The following is a 26,050-nucleotide window of genomic DNA, read 5'->3' as shown; positions in this document are numbered from 1 at the left end:
GAAGAAATAGATTTAAAAAACTAGATATGTTTCCAAAATATAATTACTATAAAGTTTCCATTTGGTTTTCAAAACTTGCTTATTTTATTCATTATTTGTTCATATCCTACTAAATTCTTTCTTTTTTTAACTAGTGGATATGAAACCCAAATACTGCTCATAAGAATATGAACACATCTCAAAAACTCAGTTAACTACATATTTCCAGGAAACTAAAGACAAAAATCAAGAAAAAAGGACACTAAATATAGTTAACATCTCTGATATGAAAGTATATTAATCTTCTTTTATTAGATTCAGAACCGTGGGGTAGTTATTCCCAGACTTGACAGAATAAACTTGACTCTGGTACTAGCTGTTTAACTCTGAATTTCAAGATCTCTATTTTTGAAATGTGGAAACAGTGCTTTTCTCAAAGGTCACGATAATGTTATGGATGAAATTGTGTTCCCCAGAAGGGTATGTTGAAATATTACCCTCCCAGTACTTGTGAATGTGGCTTTACTTGGAAACAGGGTCTTTGCAGATGTAATCAAATTAAAACGAGGACATAGTGGGGAGGAGGGGGAGTCTTAATTCAATATGGCTGTGTCCTTATAAGAAGACATGTGAAGACAAAGGAAAGATGGCCATGTGAAGATGGAGGTGAAGATAGGAGTGATGTTGCCACAAGCCAAGGAGCATCCAGGGGTACCTGAAACTGCAGGAAGCAAGGAAAGATCCTCTGCCCAGAGGCTTCAGAGGGATCATGACACTACTAACACTTTGATTTTGCACTTCCTACCTCCAAAACTGAGATAATAATGTTTTGTTTTCTTAAACCTTTTAGTTTATGATACCTTATTAAATTAGCCCTGGGAAACTATGATAGGTTGCTTTTATGGTTTTGACAAGCTTGGAAAACATTGCTTAATTTTACTCTTACTTTTTTTTCACCATTCTATAGGATATTGATAAGTTGAAACTTCTAAGAAAAGTATATTTATAGAATTTACAGAGTATAAGGACTTAAAAGTAAATTTGAACCTCAATATCAAGCTACTCACAGGCCAAAGGGAGAAAACCCTTTTAATAAAACTCGTGTTTCTTTTTATGTTTTACCTTGGGAGAATGGATTGAGACAGATAGTGCTTCATTGTCTATATCTAAAAGAGAATTTTATTCAGTTTCTAGACATTGCACGTGAAATATATCAGTCATGTGAAATATGCTGTATATCTCTGAAAAGCCAAATTCCACAGATGACAAACACATTTTCTCTATATTATTTCACTTTGCCAAGAAATGACAAACTAGTCTACCTATATTCCTTTTCATCTAAAATATTCATTTACTTCTCTATTATGTTTAAAAAAGATTTTTAGCATTTTAAAACCATTGTTCAAAACATAGATATCATATGGAGAGCAATAAATATTTACTCAGGTTAATAATTTATTGAATCACATACCTAATAATACATCTTTTATGAGTCTGATTAAATAAATTAACCAAAACAGGCTGAAATAACAAAAGCCACTCTTTCACTGGCTGGCTAAAAAGGAAAAAAGGTAGAAAAGAAGTCATGGTAAATAAGAACAAATAACACTCCTGAGACAAATCCTTATTTGTTCCTGTGATCTTGATGTAAATTTAATGTAAAAGAACTTTAATTTAGGTAGGGGGTTGTCAATTTGATATTTTTTATATTGCCATTTCATAGTTTGTTTTTATAATATTCTTAACTTCTCCAAGCATTCTAATTTCTGTAAGATTTTCTGGCCAGTACCTGAAAGCATGACCCAGTGAAATACAGTAGTTGTTAGAAACAGTTGAGTAACCACGGTATTGAGGCTTCATTTTCCTTTAAATATAGAAGCCATTGAGAATACCCATCTGCAAGAGATACAAGTTTTCATTTCCTCTGCTTCAAAATTGTAAAATGAATAGCTTATTAAATGTGATATAAAAATAATGGACTTCACAGCACAGTAATTCTCTGCCATAAAAAAGCAATCAAATTGGTAGAGCTAACACTGGTGCCTTGAACAATGCAAGCTATTAAATAAAATTGGAAAGAAATGTTCAATAAATTATGCACTGTGCATTTGTGCTTGCTAGAGGCAGAATCTCTCTCACTCTCCCTCCTTTTGAAGTAAGGTTTTGTATGGCTACAGTTTTCCTTTAAGCACTTTGCTACCTGTGTTCAGTCTTGAATATTGTGTGTGTGTGTGTGTGTGTGTGTGTAGACAAACACAAAGTAGGGGTTCACCTAAGATGAGAATAAAAGCTTAGACATCATGCTATCACTACTACGCGATACACCAAATTGAAAAACAAAGCCAAAAACTCTTAGAACAGAATTCTTCAAAAGTGCTTGTGAAGACTTTAGTACATTATGTGTGTTACGAAGTCCAAGAGTGCCTCACTCACAGAACTATCTTCACATGCTTTCTAAAAACTTTGCTAATTTGGTATCACGTAAATAGTACTTCATTGTTGCTTTATTTTGTATTTCTTTCATAACAAGGTCATTATTTTATTGCAGATTTGTTCATGATTTGAGTTCCCTATTTTTCAGGTCTTTTTTTTTAGAATTGCCTTTTACTTTTAGAATTGGTGGTTTTGTTATTTTCTTTAATGGATTTGGTAGAGCGGATTTGATATTTATTTAATTTTTTCTTTTTGTATATACTTTGAACATATTAATATATTTTAGTTCTGAGGTTACTCTTTCATTATTTTTGCGGTGTTTCTGCCATGTTGAATCTTGTAACATTTTATACTTAAATCTGTCAGTTTCCCAATTTGTCATTTTTTATACCTAGAAAATAACATTCATTGCAAGTTTAGATAAATGTTCACTTATAGATTTTGTAGTTCTTTCATTTAAAACAATTAATCATAAAATATTTCTGTAATTCATTTTATACATCAGAAATTTTTTTAAAGATTAAACATGTCCATTTGCTAAATAATCCTCTCGCGATTTATTGGAATCTCATTATGTATATTTCATTCTATTAAGGTTAATTTTATTACTTTCTATTATGTAATGATGATTCCATATAGTCTAACTATGAAATACCATATTAATTATTAATCAATTACTAATATGGTAATATCATATTAATAGAATTACACATAAAAACGCATAATTTTGTTTCATAGTAACTGGTAGTAAAATCAACCTCTATTATTCTTCCAAACCAAAATAATCTTGAATATTCTTAAAATACAATTTACAATTAGTTTTTCTAGTCTCAAAAGCATGCCTCTGATACTTGCTTGAAATTACTTCCTATTTATTGATATATTTCAGAAACATCAATTACATAGCGTAATGTTAAGAGCTCAGAGCCAAGAGACAGACAACCAGGTTTAATCCTGGTATTGTAGTGAAGTGGTGAGATTTCAGCTCACTGCAACCTCTGCCTCCCGGGTTCAAGCCATTCTCATGTGTCAGCCTCCCGCGTAGCTGGCATTACAGGCACGCGTCACCATGCTTGGCTAAGTGTGTGTGTGTGTGTGTGTGTGTGTGTGTGTGTGTGTTTAGTAGAGACCGGGTTTCTCCGTGTTGCCCAGGCTAGTCTCAAGCTCCTGAGCTCAGGCAATCTGCCCACTTCCGCCTACCAAAGTGCTGGGATTACAGGCGTAAACCATCGCGTCTGGCCCTGCCTTTCTGATCTGGAGAAAATTACCTAATCTCTATGTACCTCAGATTTTTCCATCTGTAAGAGGTACTGTAATAATACCTTGGGGAGGAGTCAGAAATAATATAATATTTAAATAGAATAATGTCTGGTATATTACAAGTTTTATTCAAGAATTTCTTAAATAAGCCGTGTCTCTATTTATTCAAGAGATTTGCAGAAGCATTGCATTTTTCTTATTACACTAAATTCTATTTCCACGCCCTACGTTCCAGTCCCTGACAGTTCTATTTTTTCGTTCCATTTCCTTGCATTAGCCTTATTGTTATTTTTCCTTTATTAAAATTAAAAATCGAATAGCAAGCATTCTTATTGTTGTTCCTTTTTACATGAACTATTTGGGGACGAGGACTTCTGTCCTGAGTGCAGCTTTGGCCACACTTGTTAAATGTTAATTTGTAGTAATTGTATTTTTTTTCCCTTTGTGACTATTGGCCAGCCCATAGTTTCAAGTTCAAATTCACCCAAGTTTAAATATGTGCAATGTTTTTGAAATTTAATGCTGATTTGAATTCTGCTATGACAATTTAATTGCCTTACCAATTATCTTCCCTCAAGCCATTTTTTTTCTATTTTTGTTCACGTGTTTGTTTTCATTCAGTTTGTGCTTACCATTTCACCGTTTCATATTTTATTTTACAAAAGCTAAACTTCTTGAATTTTATGGAACTATAAATTTATTCCTTGTTAAATTTTTTAAAAATATTTTTCAAATGCATGTGTTTCTCCTAAAAGATGAATCATGTATCTTTGTTTTTTAAAGATATAATTCTATAATTTCACAGGCCTGTTTGTCTTTGAATTCATCTGATTAATCAGAAATCTATTGTCAATTGAGAAAAATGTTGAGACAAGTTTCAATCATTTTAGGAGGTTTGTTTGCCAAAGTTAAGGATGTGTGCCCATAACACAGCCTCAGGAGGTCCTGATGACATGTGCCCAAGGTGATCAGGGTACAGCTTGGTTTTATACATTTTAGGGAAACATGAGGCATCAATCAATGCATGTAAGAAGTATATTGGTTGCATCCAGAAAGGCAGAGGCAGCTCAAGGCACGGAGGGGGCTTCCAAATCACAGGTAGGTGAAAGACAAATTCCAAAGGAGGCAATCAGAATACGCATCTATGTCAGAGAGCAGAGGGATGACTTTGAATAGAATGGGAGGCAGGTTTGCCCTGAACAGTTCCCAGCTTGACTTTTCCCTTAGTTTAGTAATTTTGGGGCCCCCAAGATTTTCCATTCACACTATCCACACTACTTTTTTTATTGAAAGCAGGATGGGAAGAATCAACTCAGTTTCTCAGTTGATACCTTCCAACTATTAACATCTCTTTCCAAGACGTTATACCTGAAGCCTGACTGATATGCATAGACCCTAATCAACTTCCTGATATTTTGTTGCCATTTAATAACCACTGGTCTGAAACTATATCTGCTAATCTAATAACGTCGTCTTGCTGTGAATTTTAACATTTCTTCTGAGAGGACTTGAAATAGTTTGTACCATTTTATTTGCTAGGAAAAATAATTAAAAATATAAATTTCCTATGATATTTATTACTGCTTCTTCTGTTGCCAACATTTTTGTTCCATAACAAAGCATCAAGTCATGTCTATAATGCAAAGATTTTTGGAAACGTAGCCCTAGAATTAATGTGCAAATGTGGAGTATCAAACAGGAAGATGGGGGACTGAGAGCTCTGGTTACCTGGGAAATCAGCACCCAGAATGGGCAATAGCTCTGTTTCCTCCTGTCTGAGACAGGACTGACCACTGCAAAACATGGGATTAGTGCATGAGGTTAGGTGGCAGACAATCAAATATACTTTCAACTGATGGCAGAGTATCAAATATACTTTCAACTGACCAATCATACCCATCTCTCATCTCCCTTGTAAGGGAATCCAGTCCTTAGCCATGGATCACAATTTGCCTAAGTCAGTCAAAACTATCCTATTGTCCTTTGCCAGAAACTTGATTTTCTCTGCAACCTTTCCAGTGACATATTAGGTTAACTCCTATGGGGAGCTTCTAGGAAGACTTTTGCTTGACTAATGAAAGAGACAAATGTAGCTGGTACTTTGTCTTTCCATGTTCCCTTTTCCTGGAACTCAGCCCTGATATTGCCCTGTAGCAGCCCTCTTGTGACCATGAGGAAACAAACATGATGATGAATGGACAACATAGGCAGAAATATAGGAAAAAATTCCCAGCTCTGGGATTTAATGACATTGCTGACCACTGAACTATAGCAACTACCAGTAACATATTTTACTTTATGTTGAAAAATAACATCTATTTAAATCACTGAACCTTGGACTTTTTACTTAAATTTGAAAGCATTTCTGCTCAGAAAGATATCTGCTACCATTTTCTCCATTATTTTTTCACAAGGTTATATCAGTATTTGGGTAGTAGAAATTCATCCTCGACCCTTATAAATTATTGACTAAAATACCATTCAGGACATAGGCATGGGCAAGGACTTCATGTCTAAAACACCAAAAGTAATGGCAACAAAAGCCAAAATTGACAAATGGGATCTAATTAAACTAAAGAGCTTCTGCACAGCAAAAGAAACTACCATCAGAATGAACAGGCAACCTACAGAACGGGAGAAAATTTTTGTAATCTACTCATCTGACAAAGGGCTAATATCCAGAATCTACAATGAACTCAAACAAATTTACAAGAAAAAATCAAACAACCCCATCAAAAATTGGGCAAAGGACACGAACAGACATTTCTCAAAAGAAGACATTTATGCAGCCAACAGACACATGAAAAAATGCTCATCATCACTGGCCATCAGAGAAATGTAAATCAAAACCACAATGAGATACCATCTCACACCAGTTAGAATGGCGATCATTAAAAAGTCAGGAAACAACAGGTGCTGGAGAGGATGTGGAGAAATAGGAATACTTTTATACTGTTGGTGGGACAGTAAACTAGTTCAACCATTGTGGAAGTCAGTATGGCGATTCCTCAGGGATCTAGAACTAGAAATACCATTTGATCCAGCCATCCCATTACTGGGTATATACCCAAATGATTATAAATCATGTTGCTATAAAGACACATGCACACATATGTTTATTGCGGCACTATTCACAATAGCAAAGAGTTGGAACCAACCCAAATGTCCAACAACGATAGACTGGATTAAGAAAATGTGGCACATATACACCATGGAGTACTATGCAGCCATAACAAATGATGAGTTCATGTCCTTTATAGGGACATGGATGAAGCTGGAAACCATCATTCCAAGCACACTATCACAAGGACAAAAAACCAAACACCGCATGTTCTCACTCATAGGTGGAACTGAACAATGAGAACACATGGACACAGGGAGGGGAACATCACACACCGGGGCCCATTGTGTGGTGAGGGGAGGGGGGAGGGATAGCATTTGGAGATATACCTAATGTTAGATGACGAGTTACTGGGTGCAACACACCAACATCGCACGTGTATACATATGTAACTAACCTGCACGTTGTGCACATGTACCCTAAAACTTAAAGTATAATAAACAAATAATAATAATAATAAAGGTTAGTTGACTACAAAAAAAAATTACATTTCCCAGTATGGGCAAAACTTTATATTGTAGTACGTATATATTTATAGCTCTTATAACTGAACAGTAAATGAAGGAAAATTAGTTGTTCATAGGTAATGAGCAGTGTAACTACAAGTCATATTATAAGCAAATAATTTATATGACTAAAATTTCCATTCTGCAAGAGTATCACAGTTCAGGATTTTAATCTAGAACAGAGGTACAGGTTGAGTTGCTATTATTCAACATACTGGAGACAAGAATTATTTCAGACTTCCATTTTTATTTTTTGCATTTTGGAATATTTGCCTTATACTTACCAGTTGAGCATCCCAAATTTTAAAAATCTGAAATCTGAAATGCGCAAACAAGCATTTATTTAGGGTCATGTCAGTGTTCAAAAGTTTTGGATTTTAGTACATTTCAGATTTCTGATTTTCAGATTTGGAATTCTCAACCTGTACTTAGTTTTTTCCCCCATATTCCATTGCCACTTCTGTTATGGGTAGAAAACTTTGTGATGTATTAGAAGAAAACTCTCCTGTTAGTTTACACACTCTGCTCTACATTTACCTATAAGATGTGTTATTTCCCCTTTCATGGAGGGCAGTAATTTCAACGGCTACAGAAATAGAGAAAAGATATCTGTAGATACAACCACATACCTTTTTATCTTTGTGGTTATGAGTTTTGGAGACTGTATCCTGCAAAACAACTCATTCTTTTCTATAATAATATTTATTACAATAGCACTTGAAAATTTTTTTCATGCTCTAGAGTATCAATTCCTCAAAGGCAAGGGTGATAGTACCTAGCATATAGTAGTTATTCAATAAAAGCTTACTTGGTTAATTAACTACCCAGTTTTCAGACAGCTTTTTTTGAGTAGATTTTATTTTTTAGAGTAACTTTAGATTCATAGCCAAGTTGTGTAGAAGGTACAGAGATTCCTATATATCCTCAGTCCCCAGATAGAACAGTTTTCCCCACTTTTGACAACCCCCACCAGAGTGGTACATTTGCTACAACTGATGAACCTACGTTAGCACATCATTGTCACCCAAAGTTTATAGTGTACATAGGGTTTCACTTCCGGCATTTTACATTATATAGGTTTTGTCAAGTTGTATAAAGACATGTGTCCACAATTATAGTATTATACAGGATAGCTTCACTGCTCTCAAAATTCTCTGATCTCAGTCTGTTCATCCCTCCCTTCCTTCTAACGACTGGCAACAACTGCTTTTTTATTACTTCTATAGGTTTGCCTTTTCCAGAATGTTGTATAGTTGAACTCTTTCCATTATATAGCCTCTTGAGAATGGCTTCTTTCACCTAATAATATGCATTTCAGTTTCCACTGTCTTCTCATGGCTTGATAGCTCATTTCTCTTAAGTGGTAAATAATATTCCATTTGTAATGCCCAACCTGGTTTTTACTAACTGTTTTTAGACTCTCCCTTTTCCTTTAATCACCTAGCCTTGTTTCCACCTGAATTGACTCTCCCTTAGCTAAGAGAGCCAGACAGACTCCATCTTGGCTCTTTCACTGGCAGCCCCTTCCTCAAGGACTTAACTTGTGCAAGTTGACTCCCAGCGCATCCAAGAATGCAATTAACTGATAAGATACTGTGGCAAGCTATATCCGCAGTTCCCAGTAATTCGTTGGATTGATAATGCCCAAAGCCCCAGGTCTATCACCTTGTAATACTCTTAAAGCCCCTGCACCTGGAACTGTTTACTTTCCTGTAACCATTTATCCTTTTAACTTTTTGACTACTTTACTTCTGTAAAATTGTTTTAACTAGACCCCTGTTCCCTTCCTAAACCAAGGTATAAAAGTTAATCAAGCCCCTTCCTCCGGGCCAAGAGAATTTTGAGCATTAGCCACCTCTCGGTCACCGGCTAATAAAGGACTCTTAATTCGTCTCAAAGTGTGGCATTTTTCTGACTCACTCGGGTACAACACATTGTCTGGATGTACCACAATTTACCTAGTGAAGGACATTATGGTGGCTTCCATATTTTATCAATTGAATGAGGACATTTTTGCATTACTCTAAAGGAATACCGGAGACTGGACAATTTACAAAGAAAAGAGGTTTAATTGGCTCGTGGTTCTGTAGGCTGTCCAAACATGGCACCTTCATCTGCTCAGCTTCTGGTGAGGGCTTAGGGAAGTTTAAAAGATAGTAGAAGGCAAAGCAGGGGGAGGAACATCACATGGTGAGAGTGGGAGCAAGAAAGGTTGGGGCAGTTTTCCGAGTTTTAAGCAAACTGTTTTGCTTAAATGAGGGAGAACTCACGGATCACCAAGGGGATGGTATTAAACCATTCATCAGGGATCCCCCCGCCTGATCCATTCACCTCCTACTAGGCCCCATTTCCAGCGCTGGGAATCACATTTCAACATGAGATTTGGAGGGGACAAACAGACAATATCAGCAGTTATGAATAAAGATTCTATAAAAAATCTGATTTTAGGTTTTTGTGTGGATATAGGTTTTCAACTCATTTGGGTAAATTCCAAAGAATGTGATAGCTCAATGGTATGATAAGAGTATGTTTCATTTTGTCTTCCAACATGTCTGTAATATTATGAATTCCCACCATTTATTCTCTATGAGTGAGAGTTCCAGTTGCTCCATATACTTGTAAGCCATTTGGTGGTGTCATTGTTTTGGATTTTAGCTTTTCTAATTGGTGTGAGATAATATGATTTTAATCTGTGAACTTATTGTCATCAAAAATTTTTTTATCTGCTTTTCTATAGAATTGGAAAATGGAAAAGGAAATTCTTAAGTTTCTCTTTATAATTTTTTAACTTCGAGGCTGTATCAAAAAAGGTGTTGATCTTTACATGTGAATTTTTCTATTCTGAGTATTTTAATCATATTTGCTTCCCTCAAAAAAAAAAAATCAACTGATACTGAATATATTTGGCTCAAAATGAATCATAAATTAGAAAAATACTTTTCACAAGTCTGAGGAGTTGCTAATATCTATATTTATTTATATTACCCTGGAAGCCAATGTAAGGTTTTCTGAATAAGAAACATATCATTCCTTAAAGCAGTAAGAACAGCAGCCTCTATGTAGAAAAGGAACCTCACAATTAGGAATCTGTGAGTTTATATAAGCCAAATTTGCCCCCTTTGCCTCTTGAGGGAAGGAGAAAAAGCTTTGCTCCCTATTCCTCTACAATCCTTTGATATGTAAATGACTGATTGTAGGGATCAGGATTTTATTCCCCTTTGAAAAGTAAACAAGCAGTCTCAAAAACTCTCCTATGGCCTCTGGCTATCCAATCACCCTTTAATTTCCAAGATTTGTCCTTTAACTCAAGTTCCAGTGTTCTTTCCTTAGAAAGCACTGAAACTGCCTTTGGAAAATTATAACTGAGACAGTGAAATAGATCTAACCTAACCGACTCCATCTAGCTTCTAACCTTTAAGCTGTCCTTCTTCCTTTCTGGACATAGACTGAACTAACTTTGGGAGGAACTTAATTTATAGTTTAAAACAAAAACAATAACTCTTTTCAAAAACAAACCTCCTTCTTGCCTGGGGACTACACTGGCTTTACAGGAATAACAAATTAGGCACAAGATTAGAAATTATGGTTTAGGAGTCATGGAGCTGAAGGCTACAAGATTCTGACCCTTCCTAAACTGCTCCTAAGATCAGTGCTTAAGATATTTTGCAGATCCTGAACTTGATGGGTCAGCTGGCACCATCCAGATCAATAAACTGTCTCATCTGATGTTGTGGCCTCTACCCAGGAACTGACTCAGCGCAAAAGAACAGCTTCAATTCCCTATGATTTCATCTCCTACCTAACCAGTCAGCACTCCTGGCTCACTGGCTTCCCCCCATCCCCCAAGTTGTCTTTAAAAACTCTAATCCTGGCCGGGCGCGGTGGCTCACACCTGTAATCCCAGCAGTTTGGGAGGCCAAGGCGGGCGGATCACAAGGTCAGGAGATCGAGACCATCCTGGCTAACACGGTGAAACCCCGTCTCTACTAAAAATATGCACAAAAAAATTAGCCAGGCGTGGTGGTGGGCGCCTGTAGTCCCAGCTACTGGGGAGGCTGAGGCAGGAGACTGGCATGAACCCGGGAGGTGGAGCTTGCAGTGAGCTGAGATTGCACCACTGCACTCCAGCCTGGGTGACAGAGCGAGACTCTGTCTCAAAACAAAAAAAAACTCTAATCCTTGAATGCTCTAGGAGACTGATTTGAGTAATAATAAAACTCCGGTCTCCCGCACAGCCGGCTCTGCATGAATTACTCTTTCTCTATTGCAGTTCCCCTGTCTTGATAAATTGGCTCTGTCTAGGCAGCAGGCAAGGTGAACCCATTGGGTGGTTACAACAGTAACCATTTATTAACATGAAAATGTTATGTCTAGAGTTCTACAAGGTAAATAGCCAAAATAATGTCATATAAAGTTTTTTTTCTAATGCAGAAAAGACAATTTATCTGCATTCCCATGTTCATTGCACATCATTAACAAAAAACAGATATGAAAATAACCTAAATGTTTATTGGCAGAGGAATGGATAAAGAAAATGAGACACACACACACACACAATGGGATATTATTCAATCTTAATAAAGAAGGAGATCCTGCCATTTGCAACAAGGATGTACCTGAAGACATAATGTTAAGTGAAATGAACAAGTCACAGAAAGACAACTACTACTGGGAGGAGTGAGTGTGCACTGGGGTGGGGCCTTGGGAGTTTTGCTCACTTTGGCAGCGGGGAGGAGCCTGGCCTCTCCTCTTCCTGATTGGTAACCCGGAATTCAATCTGTGGGTGGGAAACCTGCTAGCAGGACTCTTACTTTGCTGAGAATCTCTGTTTCCCTTTTTTTCTTTTTTGACCAATAAATTACATTTTTCTCACCCTTCTGTGTGTCTGCAAGCCTAATCTTTCCTGGTTGTGTGACGAGAACCCTACACTATGTGATTTCGCATATATGTGGAATCTAAAAAAGCTGGACTCATAGAAACAGAGAGTAGAAGGGTGGTTACCAGAGGTTGAGGTTAGGAGAAATGGGGAGATGTTGGTCAAAAGGTAAAAACTTGCAGTTTAAATGCAAGTTCTGAAGCCCTAATATACAGTATGGTGAATATAGTTAATAACAATGTGTTGTATGCTTGAAATTTGCTAAAATAGTAGATGTTAAGTATTCTCACTACAAAAAAATACATAACCATGTGAGGTGATGGATATGTTAATTAGCTCGATCATGGTAATCATTTCATATGTATCAATATATGTATACATAGATTGAAATATCACACTGTATGCCTTGAATATTTACAATTTTTATTTGCCAAGTATACCTCATTAAAGCTGGGGAAAAAAGATTATTGATCTATAAATACTTAGAATCCCAATGTCTTTACTGCATTTTCAGAGGAAATCAGCCATTGACTGTCCCAATCTGCAGTAGCAGCCGTATGAACAAGGCATCAGCTAGAAGCTGGATGTGTTCAGGTAGACAAGTCTAATGGCAAGGGCAGAGGAAATCATCTGATGCCAATCACAACAGACCTTTACTTTGAACTCCTGACCCATAACCTCAATCATTCAGCCACATTATAGGAGCCATGAAAGCACTGGAACTATAAATTTATACAACCTCTATAAAGAATAATCAAATTATTCAACCTGCTCTACCTGAAGCCAGCATGACAGAATGAAAAGGTTGGGTCAGCTGTGGCATTTTGACTTTTTACCTTTTCGTGCAGATACCTAGTAGAATAGTCCTCATGCAGTTAAAAGTTTTGCTCTTTTAAGAGTTCTAATTTGGTTCAATCTTTTTTTCTTTTTTTTTTTTAAATCAAATCCTCACATCTCAGATGATTAGTTCAATCTTATTTGTAGATTAGAGAGATAGACAATAGTCTAGTAGAAGATTACTGATACAAGCTCAGAAGCCATCTGTAAAATAAAGCTCTCATTTATATTATATTTTGTGGTTTCGCCTTAGCACATCTCTAACAACCCTCAGAGGGCATCCTGAAGGATACTAGTCAAGTAAAAGGAATGCTGAAAATGTTGTCTTAAGGAAAAAGTGAGATACATGGATGATTTTTAGGCAGTTTTGGCATCAAAATATGGGTTAGGGTTCCTCTCAAAAGAATCTGAGAAATTAAGAAAAAGACCATGATTAGGGAAAAATGGTTAATATAGTGATGGATAGAAGTAAACATATAAATATGAAATAGAAAGGAAGCAAAAATGAACAAAAAATAAAAGACAATGCTCAGTTAACAAAACGTAGTGTTATATCTTCTCCTGTTCTGATTTTACCACACACAGGAAAAATTAAATACTGGAGTAAAACTGGCAATAGTAATTTTTAAATATGAGTTTAGAAGCCCTTTTTTTTTTTTTTAAAAAAAAGGGTCAAAGAAAGATATGATCAGGTTGGGCTAGTGAAGTTTAATGTGATGTGTCCACTATCAGTTTATTTTAAAGAAATTCAGACGACATAGTAAATAAGTCAAGGCTCCTTCAATGAAAAGCAGATTGATTTTTGCAACTTGTGGTACTTGGATGGTCACAAGGCCTGTGTTACTAGGCCCAAGGTGTGCCTGAAACATAAATCCTGAGGCCACTAATAAGGAGCTCTGACTTCAAATCCTCAAGGAATAAAGCAGCAGTCCTGTGGACTGAGTCGTGTTGCCTTGGACTATATTTTCACAGCCTCCTGGCTGGCAGCCAGCAGAAGAACAGCATCTGAAGACAATCTGAGTGACTGCTCACAGTGCCAGAGTATTGAGTGAAAATGGTGATTAGAAACAAGGACAACTGGTGAATTTTCTGCACCTTCATTAAGATGTTTAAAAATCCACACTTATTTGTGAAGGTCAGAGATGCTTAAAAACTGCTTTCAGCATTCAGGAAAAACAAGAGAACCGGAAGCAAGGAAAATACATGAAAAGGAATGGAACAATGTAATTTCGAATTTACAACACTGTTCAATGGATACTGTGGAAGGAATCTAGGAAAATGAAATGACTTTCTTCAACATACATGTTCTAGCATAGGAAGAATTCTAATAATATATTCCTTAGAACTTGCGAGTAATCCGGAGTAATATTCATCAAAACATTGCAAGAAATGGAGGATTATTATGTTGTTCTATCACCATATGAATATAGATGACACCATTAGCAACAAGTGTTCTTTCTTTTTTTATATTATTATATATTTTATATAGATATTTATATTATTTGTTTAGATCGCTCTTAGAAGCACAGCCAGATCTGTTTAAGGAATCTTATCTAAGACTTCCAGTTAAGATATAATAAATTAACATTTTAAATTATATAACCTGACTCTTGTTTGTTTTGCGGCTGATACGGTTTAAAAGAAAATAAGTATAACACAAAAAATAAATGCTTGAGGGGATGGTTACGCCATTCTTTCATTAATCACAATAATGATGTGATTATTTCACATTGCATGCCTGTATCTAAACATCTCATTTTTTTATCCCCAAAATATATATACCTACTATGTACCCACAAAAAGAAAAAATAAAAATCACTTTGTACCCACAAAAAATAATTAAAATAAATTGGTGGCTCACGCCTGTAATCCCAGCACTTTGGGATGCTGAGGTGGGCGGATCATGAGGTCAGGAGATCGAGACCATCCTGGCTAACATGGTGAAACACCATCTCTACTAAAAATACAAAAAATTAGGCAGGCCTGGTGGCAGGCGCCTGTAGTCCCAGCTACTCGGGAGGCTGAGGCAGGAGAATGGCGTGAACCCAGGAGGCGGAGCTTGCAGTGGGCCAAGATTGCACCACTGCACTCTAGCCTGGGCGACAGAGCCAGACTCCATCTCAAAATAAATAAATAAAAATTATTTTTATTGTGATGATCTGTTGGTTATAGCTTTCACAAATAAAGTATTGTGGGGGCCTGGCGCATTGGTTCACGCCTGTAATCCCATTACTTTGGGATGCCGAGGGGGACAGACTACCTGAGTTCAGGAGTTCAAGACCAGCCTGGCCAACATGGTGAAACCCTGTCTGTATTACAAATACAAAAATTAGTCAGGCATGGTGGTGGGCACCTGTAATCCCAGCTACTCAGGAGGCTGAGGCAGGAGAATTGCTTGAATCAGGGAAGTAGAGGTTGCAGTGAGCTGAGATCATGCCACTGCACTCCAGCCTGGGTGACACAGCAAGACTCTGTCTCCCCCGGCACCCCCCCCCCAAAAAAATATATATATAGGGGAGGGACTCACAAAACATTTAAATATTTGGCTTCTTACTTTTCAAAAATATGAAATGTTCAAAGATTGTTTTGTTAAATACAATTTATAGGAGGCCATGGAATGAGGCTCCTGCATTAAGCCTAACACATCAAACCAATACGGAGTTTAACTCTAGCAGCTGAGGTTTAGTTAATTTCAGGAGGCACTGTAGCCAATTTATCAATAACTGAGCTGTCCCTACACTGCACTTTTGTTTCCTGTAAATGCTGTCAGATCATGTTATTGGTTGGAGCTTTCTAAACCTGCTGTTGTTCAAAGAGCTGCTGATTCACAAATCATTTCTGTTTTTATTTACATAAATAAACTCAAACTTATATAAGGTTTTTCTTTTTTTCCATTTAACACTTCAAAGCTCTTTTGATAAATATTTATATGAGCAATTAGATTATTCTGAAAAGTTAAAAATATTTCACAGAATAAAATTTGGTCTGAGGGTCTTTCAGGTTAAGAATGAGGTATTTGACCCTGGATTTCAAAAATTAGCAAAACTTGTGTAGAATATGATGCAGGCTTCAATGGGTGGACTTGATAACAATTTTTTTTATTTTCATGCAACACTTACTAAATGGAAAAGCATATTAAAATATTTATTTCTCCAAGTAAATTGTCACATTAGAAACATTGGTATTTAATTTTTTTATCACTTCCTCAGAACAGTAATTATTTCGGGCAAAATAAAATAAAATAAAATAAAAATAAACTACCTCTTTGTGCTCTGGACCTGTCTCCTGTACTTTAGGACAATACTATTTTGGAATAATCCAAGCCAAATTGACAAAAAAAAGATCCATAGCTGGTGTCATTTGTAAGTGAAGACAATGATTGACTTTTGTAAATATTCTCTATTTTTAATTATTGTGTCAGGCCTCTGAGCCCAAGCCAAGCCATCGCATCCCCTGTGACTTGCACGTATATGCCCAGATGGCCTGAAGTAACTGAAGAATCACAAAAGAAGTGAATATGCCCTGCCCCACCTTAACTGATGACATTCCACCACAAAAGAAATGCAAATGACCGGTCCTTGCCTTAACTGATGATATTCCACCACAAAAGAAGTGAAAATGGCTGGTCCTTGCCTTAAGTGATGACATTACCTTGTGAAAATCCTTTTCCTGGCTCATCCTGGCTCAAAAAGCTCCCCTACTGAGCACCTTGCGACCCCACTCTGCCCGCCAGAGAACAACCCCCTTTGACTGTAATTTTCCTTTATCTACCCAAATCCTATAAAATGGCCCCACCCCTATCTCCCTTCGCTGACTCTCTTTTCGGACTCAGGCCGCCTGCACCCAGGTGAAATAAACAGCCTTGTTGCTCCCACAAAGCCTGTTTGGTGGTCTCTTCACACGGACGCGCATGAAATTTGGGGCCGTGACTCAGATCGGGGTACCTCCCTTAGGAGATCAATCCCCTGTCCTCCTGTTCTTTGCTCCATGAGAAAGATCCACCTATGACCTCAGGTCCTCAGACCGACCACCCCAAGAAACATCTCACCAATTTCAAATCCGGTAAGCGGCCTCTTTTTACTCTATTCTCCAACATCCCTCACTATCCCTCAACCTCTTTCTCCTTTCAATCTTGGTGCCACACTTCAATCTCTCCCTTCTCTTAATTTCAATTCCTTTCATTTTTCTGGTAGAGACAAAGGAGACACGTTTTATCCGTGGACCCAAAACTCCGGCGCCAGTCACGGACTAGGGAAGGCAGACTTCCCTTGGTGTTTAATCATTGCAGGGACGCCTCTCTGATTATTCACCCAGGTTTCAGAGGTGTCAGACCACGCGGGGACGCCTGTCTTGGTCCTTCACCCTTAGCGGCAAGTCGCGCTTTTCTGGGGGAGCGGCAAGTACCCCAACCTTGTATCTCTGCACCCCGATCCCTTATTTCCGTGCCCCTACCTCCCATCTCTGTGCCCCAACCCCTTCTCTGCTTTTCTGGAGGGCAAGAATCCCCCACCCATTCTCCGTGTTTCTACTCTTCTCTGGGCTTGCCTCCTTCACTGTGGGCAAGCTTCCACCCTCCATTCCTCCTCCTTCTCCCTTAGCCTGTGTTCTTAAGAACTTAAAACCTCTTCAATGCTCACCTGACCTAAAATCTAAGCGTCTTATTTTCTTCTGCAATGCCGCTTGACCCCAATACAAACTCGACAGTAGTTCCAAATAGCCAGAAAACAGCACTTTCAATTTTTCCATCTTGCAAGATCTAAATAATTCTTGTAAAATAAGCAAATGGTCTGAGATGCCTGACATCCAGGCATTCTTTTACACATCGGTCCTGTCCTAGTCTCTGTTCCCAATGCAACTAGTCCCAAATCTTCCTTCTTTCCCTCCCGCCTGACCCCTCAGTCCCAACCCCAAGCATCGCTGAGTCTTTCTAATCTTCCTTTTCTACAGACCCATCTGACCTCTCCCCTCCTCGCCAGGCCGAGCTAGGTCTCCATTCTTCCTCAGCCTCTGCTCCTCCACCCTATAATCCATTTATCACCTCCCCTCCTCACACCTGGTCCAGCTTACGGTTTCATTCCGTGAGTAGCCCTCCCCCACCTGCCCAGCAATTTACTCTTAAAAAGGTGGCTGGAGCTAAAGGCATAGTCAAGGTTAATGCTTTTTCTTTATCCCAAATCAGATAGCGTTTAGCCTCTTTTTCATCAAATATAAAAATCCAGCCCAGGTCATGACTCGTTTGGCAGCAACCCTGAGACACTTTACAGCTCTAGACCCTAAAGGTCAAAAGGCCGTCTTATTCTCAAAATACATTTTATTACCCAATCTGCTCCCGACATTAAATAAAACTCCAAAAATTAAATTCCGGCCCTCAAACCCCACAACAGGACTTAATTAATCTCGCCTTCAAGGTGTACAATAATAAAGGCAGCCAAGTAGCAACATATTTCTGAGTTGCAATTCCTTGCCTCCACTGTGAGACAAACCCCAGCCACATTTCCAGCACACGAGAACTTCCAAACGCCTAAGCCGCAGTGGCCATGAGTTCCTCCAGAACCACCTTCCCCAGGAGCTTGCTCCAAGTGCCAGAAATCTGGCCACCAGGCCAAGGAATGCCTGCAGCCCAGGATTCTTCCTAAGCCATGTCCCATCTGTGTGGGACCCCATTGGAAATCGGACTGCTCAACTCACCTGGCAGCCACTCCCTGGTCCAAGGCTCTCTGACTGACTCCTTCCCAGATCTTCTTGGCTTAGCGGCTGAAGACTGACGCTGCCTGATTGCCTCGGAAGCCCCGTAGACCATCACGGATGCCGAGCTTTAGGTAACTCTCACAGTGGAAGGTAAGCCCGTCCCCTTCTTAATCAATATAGAGGCTACCCACTCCACATTACCTTCTTTTCAAGGGCCTGTTTCCCTTGCCTCCATAACTGTTGTGGGTATTGACAGCCAGGCTTCTAAACCTCTTAAAACTCCCCAACTCTGGTACCAACTTAGACAATACTCTTTTAAGCACTCCTTTTAGTTATCCCCACCTGCGTAGTTCCCTTATTAGGCTGAGATACTTTAACTAAATTATCTGCTTCCCTGACTATTCCTGGATTAGAGCTACATCTCATTGCCACCCTTCTTCCCAATCCAAAGCCTCCTTTGCATCCTCCTCTTGTATTCCCCCAACTTAACCAATAAATATAAGATACCTCTACTCCCTCCTTGGCAACCGATCATGCACCCCTTACCATCTCATTAAAACTAATCACCATTACCCCGCTTCATGCCAGTATCCCATCCCACAGCATGCTTTGAAAGGATTAAAGCCTGTTATCACTCGCCTGCTACAGCATGGCCTTTTAATCCTCAGTACTTCCCTCCATAATCCATTATTCTGTTCTGGATCTCAAACATGCTTTCTTTACTATTCCTTTGCACCCTTCATCCCAGCCTCTCTTCGCTTTCACTTGGACACAGGCTCAGCAAATTACCTGGGCTGTACTGCTGCAAAGCTTCACAGACAGCCTCCATTACTTCAGTCAAGCCCAAATTTCTTCCTTATCTGTTACCTATCTCAGCATAATTCTCATAAAAACACATGTGCTCTCCCTGCCAATCGTGTCTGACTCATCTCTCAAACCCCAACCCCTTCTACAAAACAACAACTCCTTTCCTTCCTGGGCATGGTTAGATACTTTCACCTTTAGATACCTGGTTTTGCCATCCTAATAAAACCATTATATAAACTCACAAAAGGAAACCTAGCTGACCCCATAGACCCTAAATCTTTTCCCCACTCCTCTTTCCGTTCCTTGAAGACAGCTTTAGAGACTGCCCCCACCCTAGCTCTCCCTGACTCATCCCACCCCTTTTCATTACACACAGCTGAAGTGCAGGGCTGTGGAGTCGGAATTCTTACACAAGGACCAGGATCGCGTCCTGTAGCCTTTTTGTCCAAACAACTTGACCTTACTGTTTTAAGCTGGCCATTATGTCTTTGTGCAGTGGCTGCTGCCACCCTAATACTTTTAGAGGCCCTTAAAATCACAAACTATGCTCAACTCACTCTCTACAGCTCTCATAATTTCCAAAATCTATTTTCTTCCTCACACCTGGCGCATATACTGTCTGCTCCCCGGCTCCTTCAGCTGTAGTCACTCTTTGTTGAGTTTCTCACAATTACCATTGTTCCTGGCCCGGACTTCAATCCGGCCTCCCACATTATTCCTGATACCACACCTGACCCTCATGACTGCCTCTCTCTGATCCACCTGACGTTCACGCCATTTCCCCACATTTCCTTTTTTCCTGTTTCTCAACCTGAACAGACTTGGTTTATTGATGGCAGTTCCACCAGGCCTAATTGCCACACACCAGCAAAGGCAGGCTATGCTATAGTACAAGCCACTAGCTCACCTCTTAAAATCTCTCATTTCCTTTCCATCATGGAAATCTATCCTCAAGGAAATAACTTCTCAGTGTTCCATCTGCTATTCTACTACTCCTCAAGGATTATTCAGGCCCCCTGCCTTCCCTACACATCAAGCTCAAGGATTTGCCCCCGCCCAGGACTGGCAAATTAGCTTTACTCAACATGCCCCGAGTCAGATAACTAAAATACCTCTTAGTCTAAGTAGACACTTTCACTAGATAGGTAGAGAGGCCTTTCCTACAGGGTCTGAGAAGGCCACCGCAGTCATTTCTTCCCTTCTGTCAGATATAATTCCTCAGTTTAGCCTTCCCACCTCTATGCAGTCTGATAACAGACCAGCCTTTATTTGTCAAATCAGCCAAGCAGTTTTTCAGGCTCTTAGTATTCAGTGAAACCTTTATATCCCTTACAGTCCTCAGTCTTCAGGAAAAGCAGAACAGACTAAAGGTCTTTTAAAAACACACCTCACCAAGCTCAGCCACCAACTTAAAAAGGAATAGACAATACTTTTACCACTTTCCCTTCTCAGAATTCAGGCCTGTCCTCAGAATGCTACAAAGTACAGCCCATTTAAGCTCCCATATAGATGCTCCTCTTTATTAGGCCCCAGTCTCATTCCAGACACTAGACCAACTTAGACTGTGCCCCCAAAAACTTGTCATCCCTACTATCTTCTGTCTAGTCATACTCCTATTCACCGTTCTCACCTACTCATACATGCCCTGCTCTTGTTTACACTGCCAGTTTACACTGTTTCTCCAAGCCATCACAGCTGATACGTCCTGGTGCTATCCCCAAACCGCCACTCTTAACTCTTAAAGTAAATAAATAATATTTGCTAGTAAGGCTGTGCTGAACCTCCTTAGGCACTCTCTAATTAGATGTCCTAGGTCCTCCCAATTCTTAGTCCTTTAATACCTGTTTTTCTCCTTCTCTTTTTCCATTTAGTTTTTCAATTCATACAAAACTGTATCCAGGCCATCACCAATAATGCTAAATGACAAATGTTTCTTCTAACAACCCCACAATATCACCCCTTACCACAAAATCTTCCTTCAGCTTAAACTCTCACACTCTAGGTTCTCACCCCGCCCCTAATCCTGCTGGAAGCAGCCCTGAGAAACATCACCCATTATCTCTCCATACCATCCCCCAAAATTTTCACCGTCCCAACACTTTACCACTATTTCGTTTTATTTTTCTTATTAATATAAGAAGGCAGGAATGTCAGGCCTCTGAGCCCAAGCCAAGCCATCGCATCCCCTGTGACTTGCACGTATATGCCCAGATGGCCTGAAGTAACTGAAGAATCACAAAAGAAGTGAATATGCCCTGCCCCGCCTTAACTGATGACATTCCACCACAAAATAAGTGAAAACGGCCGGTCTTTGCCTTAACTGATGACATTACCTTGTGAAATTCCTTCTCCTGGCTCATCCTGCCTCAAAAAGATCCCCCACTGAGCACCTTGGGACCCCCACTCTGCCTGCCAGAGAACAACCCCCCTTTGACTGTAATTTTCCTTTACCTACCCAAATCTTATAAAATGGCCCCACCCCTATCTCCCTTAGCTGACTCTCTTTTCGGACTCAGCCCGCCCGCACCCAGGTGAAATAAACACCCTTGTTGCTCACAAAAAGCCTGTTTGGTGGTCTTTTCACACGGACACACATGAAATTATGAATACATAATAATTGTACATATTCATGGGGTACATATGATTTTTTGATATAAGCATACAATAGGTAATGATCAAATCAGGGTAATTGAGACATCCATCACCTCAAGCATTTATCATTCCTTTGTGTTAGGAGCATTCCAATTCCACTCTTGTAGTTATTTTGAAATATACAATAAGTTATTGTTAACTATAGTTGAATGTGATTCCAAAATTTAGGAGATAATGGTCTTTTTTATTTTTGCCTTTAATTAGATTTTTCAGTAGCTCATGATGCTTTTGACCATTTTCTTTCTTCAAATTCTTACTTAACTTTGAAGCAGACTTTTCATTTTCCTCTTAACTCCCTGGGGTCTTTCCGGTCCTTTTCATGAGACCCACTCCTCTGCTTGGCTTGCAAATATTCCTGATGTCTCAGGCTGTATCCTTAGCCTCATGCAGTCCTTCAAAAATATGTTCTTCCCAGATAAGCTTATTTAAATCTCTGTGGATTCTGCTGCCAATTATATCCCAGATGTATATTTGGAATCCTAATCTCCCATGCTATCTATGTATCACTGCCTAATTGAAATCTCTGCCTGAGTGTATAATAACACCTAAAACCAATTGCCTGAAACCAATTTTTAACAATCCTTTATGGTTCTAGGTATTAAATGGGCTTAACTTTGGCTATTTCCCACCATGGAAAATGTCACTGTTATCATCCCAATTTCCTAGGACAAAATCTGGTTACCACTCATCTCTGCTCTTCCCTCACTGACTCTTCGTTTTAAAGTCCTCTTTAATCAAGTTCTCTCTCAAGTTTGTTTTCTCTATTTTCAATTTCATTACCTTAACTTGGACCTTTATTATAATCATCATTATTGTTCACATTAGAGCAAAAAAAAAAAAAAAGCCAACTCTGCCTTCACGCTATAAATGCTGCTATAGACAACTATTTAAATGGCAATAGGTCATGTTACTAGCTTAAACCTTCATGCTTTATGCTTTTTCATTCCTATCAGATACATTTACAAATAATTAAGTTTACGATGTAAGCTCTTCATTATCACTTCCTTCCTGATTCTGGGATTTCACTTTCTGTTACTTTCACACCTATTTTTGCTTCAGCTGTGAATAAATATTAGCAGTTCTCTAAATGTGTAATGTGGCTTCACTCTATCATCAACTTGGTATTTCCTCTAATTGGAATACTCTTCTCTTCTCACCTCATATTCTGTTATAATTTTTTCTCAAATTTCAGTTTAAGTATTGCCTTCTGAGAGCTTTCTGGATTCATGCCAAATTCCTTTTCTCTACCCTTATCCTTTCTATCATAATACATTGCATTTACTTCTACTACTTACTTGTTTCTTTTTTCTCAATAACTAGCTATTTGCAGACAAAAGCATGTCTTATTCAGGTCTATGATTTTAGCTTATGGTATCATGTCATAATGATTTAATTACATAAATATCTACTGAATGAATGACTAAATAAAGAGCCAGGGTCCTAATGAGGAAAAGCAATCTTTGAGAGGCAATGTATGAGTTAAGTGGGAAGATATAAAAAACAAACTTTTCCAGTAATTTTACCAAACTTGTCTTTGTCAGGTCAGATAATTAACCTATGAAAGTTCAAGATCTATGATTTCCAGGCATTGAGAATGACATATCCCAGCATTTAAAATGTCCATTTTCATTGGATAAACTTTTTTCTTATTTTCCTTGGCCCTTAATACTCAAGCAAATTTTATTTTCTAAGTAGATATGAGTTTAGGTGTCACTGTAACTTTTCCAACTCTATTTGTTAATCTTTACATATTTTGTGATTTATTTGAATTCATCAATCATTTTAATTGAATAAATCCACCAAAAAACCAAGATGGTAATTCAAAATGCAACTTAATAACAATTATATTTTAAAATACAATATTCAGACAGATGAGCTATTAATATTAGAAATTAACTAGTCTAACATCTTCATTTTGAAGAATCTGAGGTTTCAATGGATAAGTTAGTTACCAATCACACAGTACACTAGTGATTTAGGGATTCATCCTGGGATCTATTTAGTGAATAAATCTTTTCATTAAATAAATTGTCTGGCTATTGTAAGAATTAGCCTCAAATGTTATTACCAGTGTTTAACAAGGTTTGAAAAACTCGACTAACATAAATAGCTGCTGTTTTTAGCATGTTCTGGCATTATCAGAATCTGTTTGCTAAAATATGTTTGCTAAGATAGAGCATTTAATACGCCAAAGCATATTTTTAAAAATTTAAAAAACATGACTCTCATGCAAATATAGAATGAACACATGCCAAAGATTTTATTTTACACCGTAAGTCAAAGAGATGATGATACAAATTTGCTAATAGTCATTTCTCAAAATCCACAAGGAATTGGTTCCAGGAACTTTCGTAGATACCAAAATCTGCAGGTGCACAAGTGCTGAAGTCCCTTATATACAATGGCATAATATTTGTATATATATAACCTATGCAATCTTCCCATATACTTTAATCTCTAGATTTCTTGTAATATCTAATACAATGTAAAGGTTATATAAATAGTTGTACTCTTTTTTTAAAATTGTGGTTTTTTAATTGCTGTTTTTTAAATTATTTTTTTCAGAATATTTTCAATCCATGGATGTGGAACTCACAGATATGGAGGATGGACTATAGATACAAACTGGTTAGTGCCTCACATGCTGAACAGAACGAATAACATAACTTCATAGGATGTGAGCTCTTCTCAGATAGTTTATTAAACTTAGATAAGTTTATTAAACTTCTCAGATAGTTTATTAAAAAGACATACATAGATGCTTTCCTTAATGTATTTAACAACCTCAAGGCTAGTCTGTCAAATAAAAAAAAATGAAAAGGACTCACAGTCATTTATTTCTGAAGTTAAACAAAAAATAAAATTCTAGGGTCCACCAACCAACTAAATGAACTCCTCCTCTCAGCTACGGGCATTCCTGAGCTAACCTGAAAATCTAGTTCAGGTTATGATGAAAGAGGGGGTTGGACATGCCTCACTATACCCTCCAGCATTAACATTAACACAGACTTTAAGTCTGATAAGAAATATTTGCAGTCTATTTTCTGTGAAGTCTGCTACCTGGAGGCTTCATCTGCATAATAAAACCTTGGTCTCTACAACCCCTTATTTTAACCCAGACATTCCTTTCTACTGACAACAACTCTTTCAAACAAATGTCAATCGGGAAACGTTTAAATCTATCTATGACCTGGAAGCTCCCCACTATTGAGTTGTCCTGCCCTTCCAGATGGAACCAGTGTAAGTAAATCTTCAGGTATTGATTGATATCTCATGTCTCCCTAAAATGTATAAAAGCAAGCTGTACCACAGCCACCTTGGGCACATATTGTTGGGACCTCCTGAGGGTGTCACTGGCATGTCCTTAACTTTGTCAAAATAAACTTTCTAAATTGATTGAGACCTGTCTCAGGTATTTGAGGTTGACAAACTGATAACCACGAAGGGATTCTGAGTGGAGTTTCTCCTGACTTTTGACAAATCTATCGGTGCTTGGTACCAGCTTGAGTTTTCCTTACGGTTCAAACCCATAGGACAATTTGTGGAGACCCAGGAGCTCCCCCCCCTCCATAGGATCCCCGATCTCATTCCCAGGTAAGTAGCTGAATTAGAGACTTTTGTCTTGGAAATTCTCCTTAATGACTAAAGGTTAAAATTGACGACCAGTTGAGCCTAATTTCTCTTTACCACAAGAGCACTCAATGACTATGTTGTTGGTTTTGTTGTTGTTGTTGTTGTTGTTCTGGTCTTTCTCCCTTCAGATTTGACCAACTCTACCCAAATTTGTCAAATTCAAATGAGAATCCCAAATTATGGGCAACAAGACTTCTGAATTGGCTAAAATTCCTCACAGCTTCAAAAAGAAGAAAAACAACAACAACAAACCATGCA

The sequence above is a fragment of the Symphalangus syndactylus genome, chromosome 4 (genome assembly GCF_028878055.3).
Source record: "Symphalangus syndactylus isolate Jambi chromosome 4, NHGRI_mSymSyn1-v2.1_pri, whole genome shotgun sequence".
Classification (NCBI taxonomy): Eukaryota; Metazoa; Chordata; class Mammalia; order Primates; family Hylobatidae; genus Symphalangus; species Symphalangus syndactylus.
Note: the sequence above shows the minus strand (reverse complement) of the source record.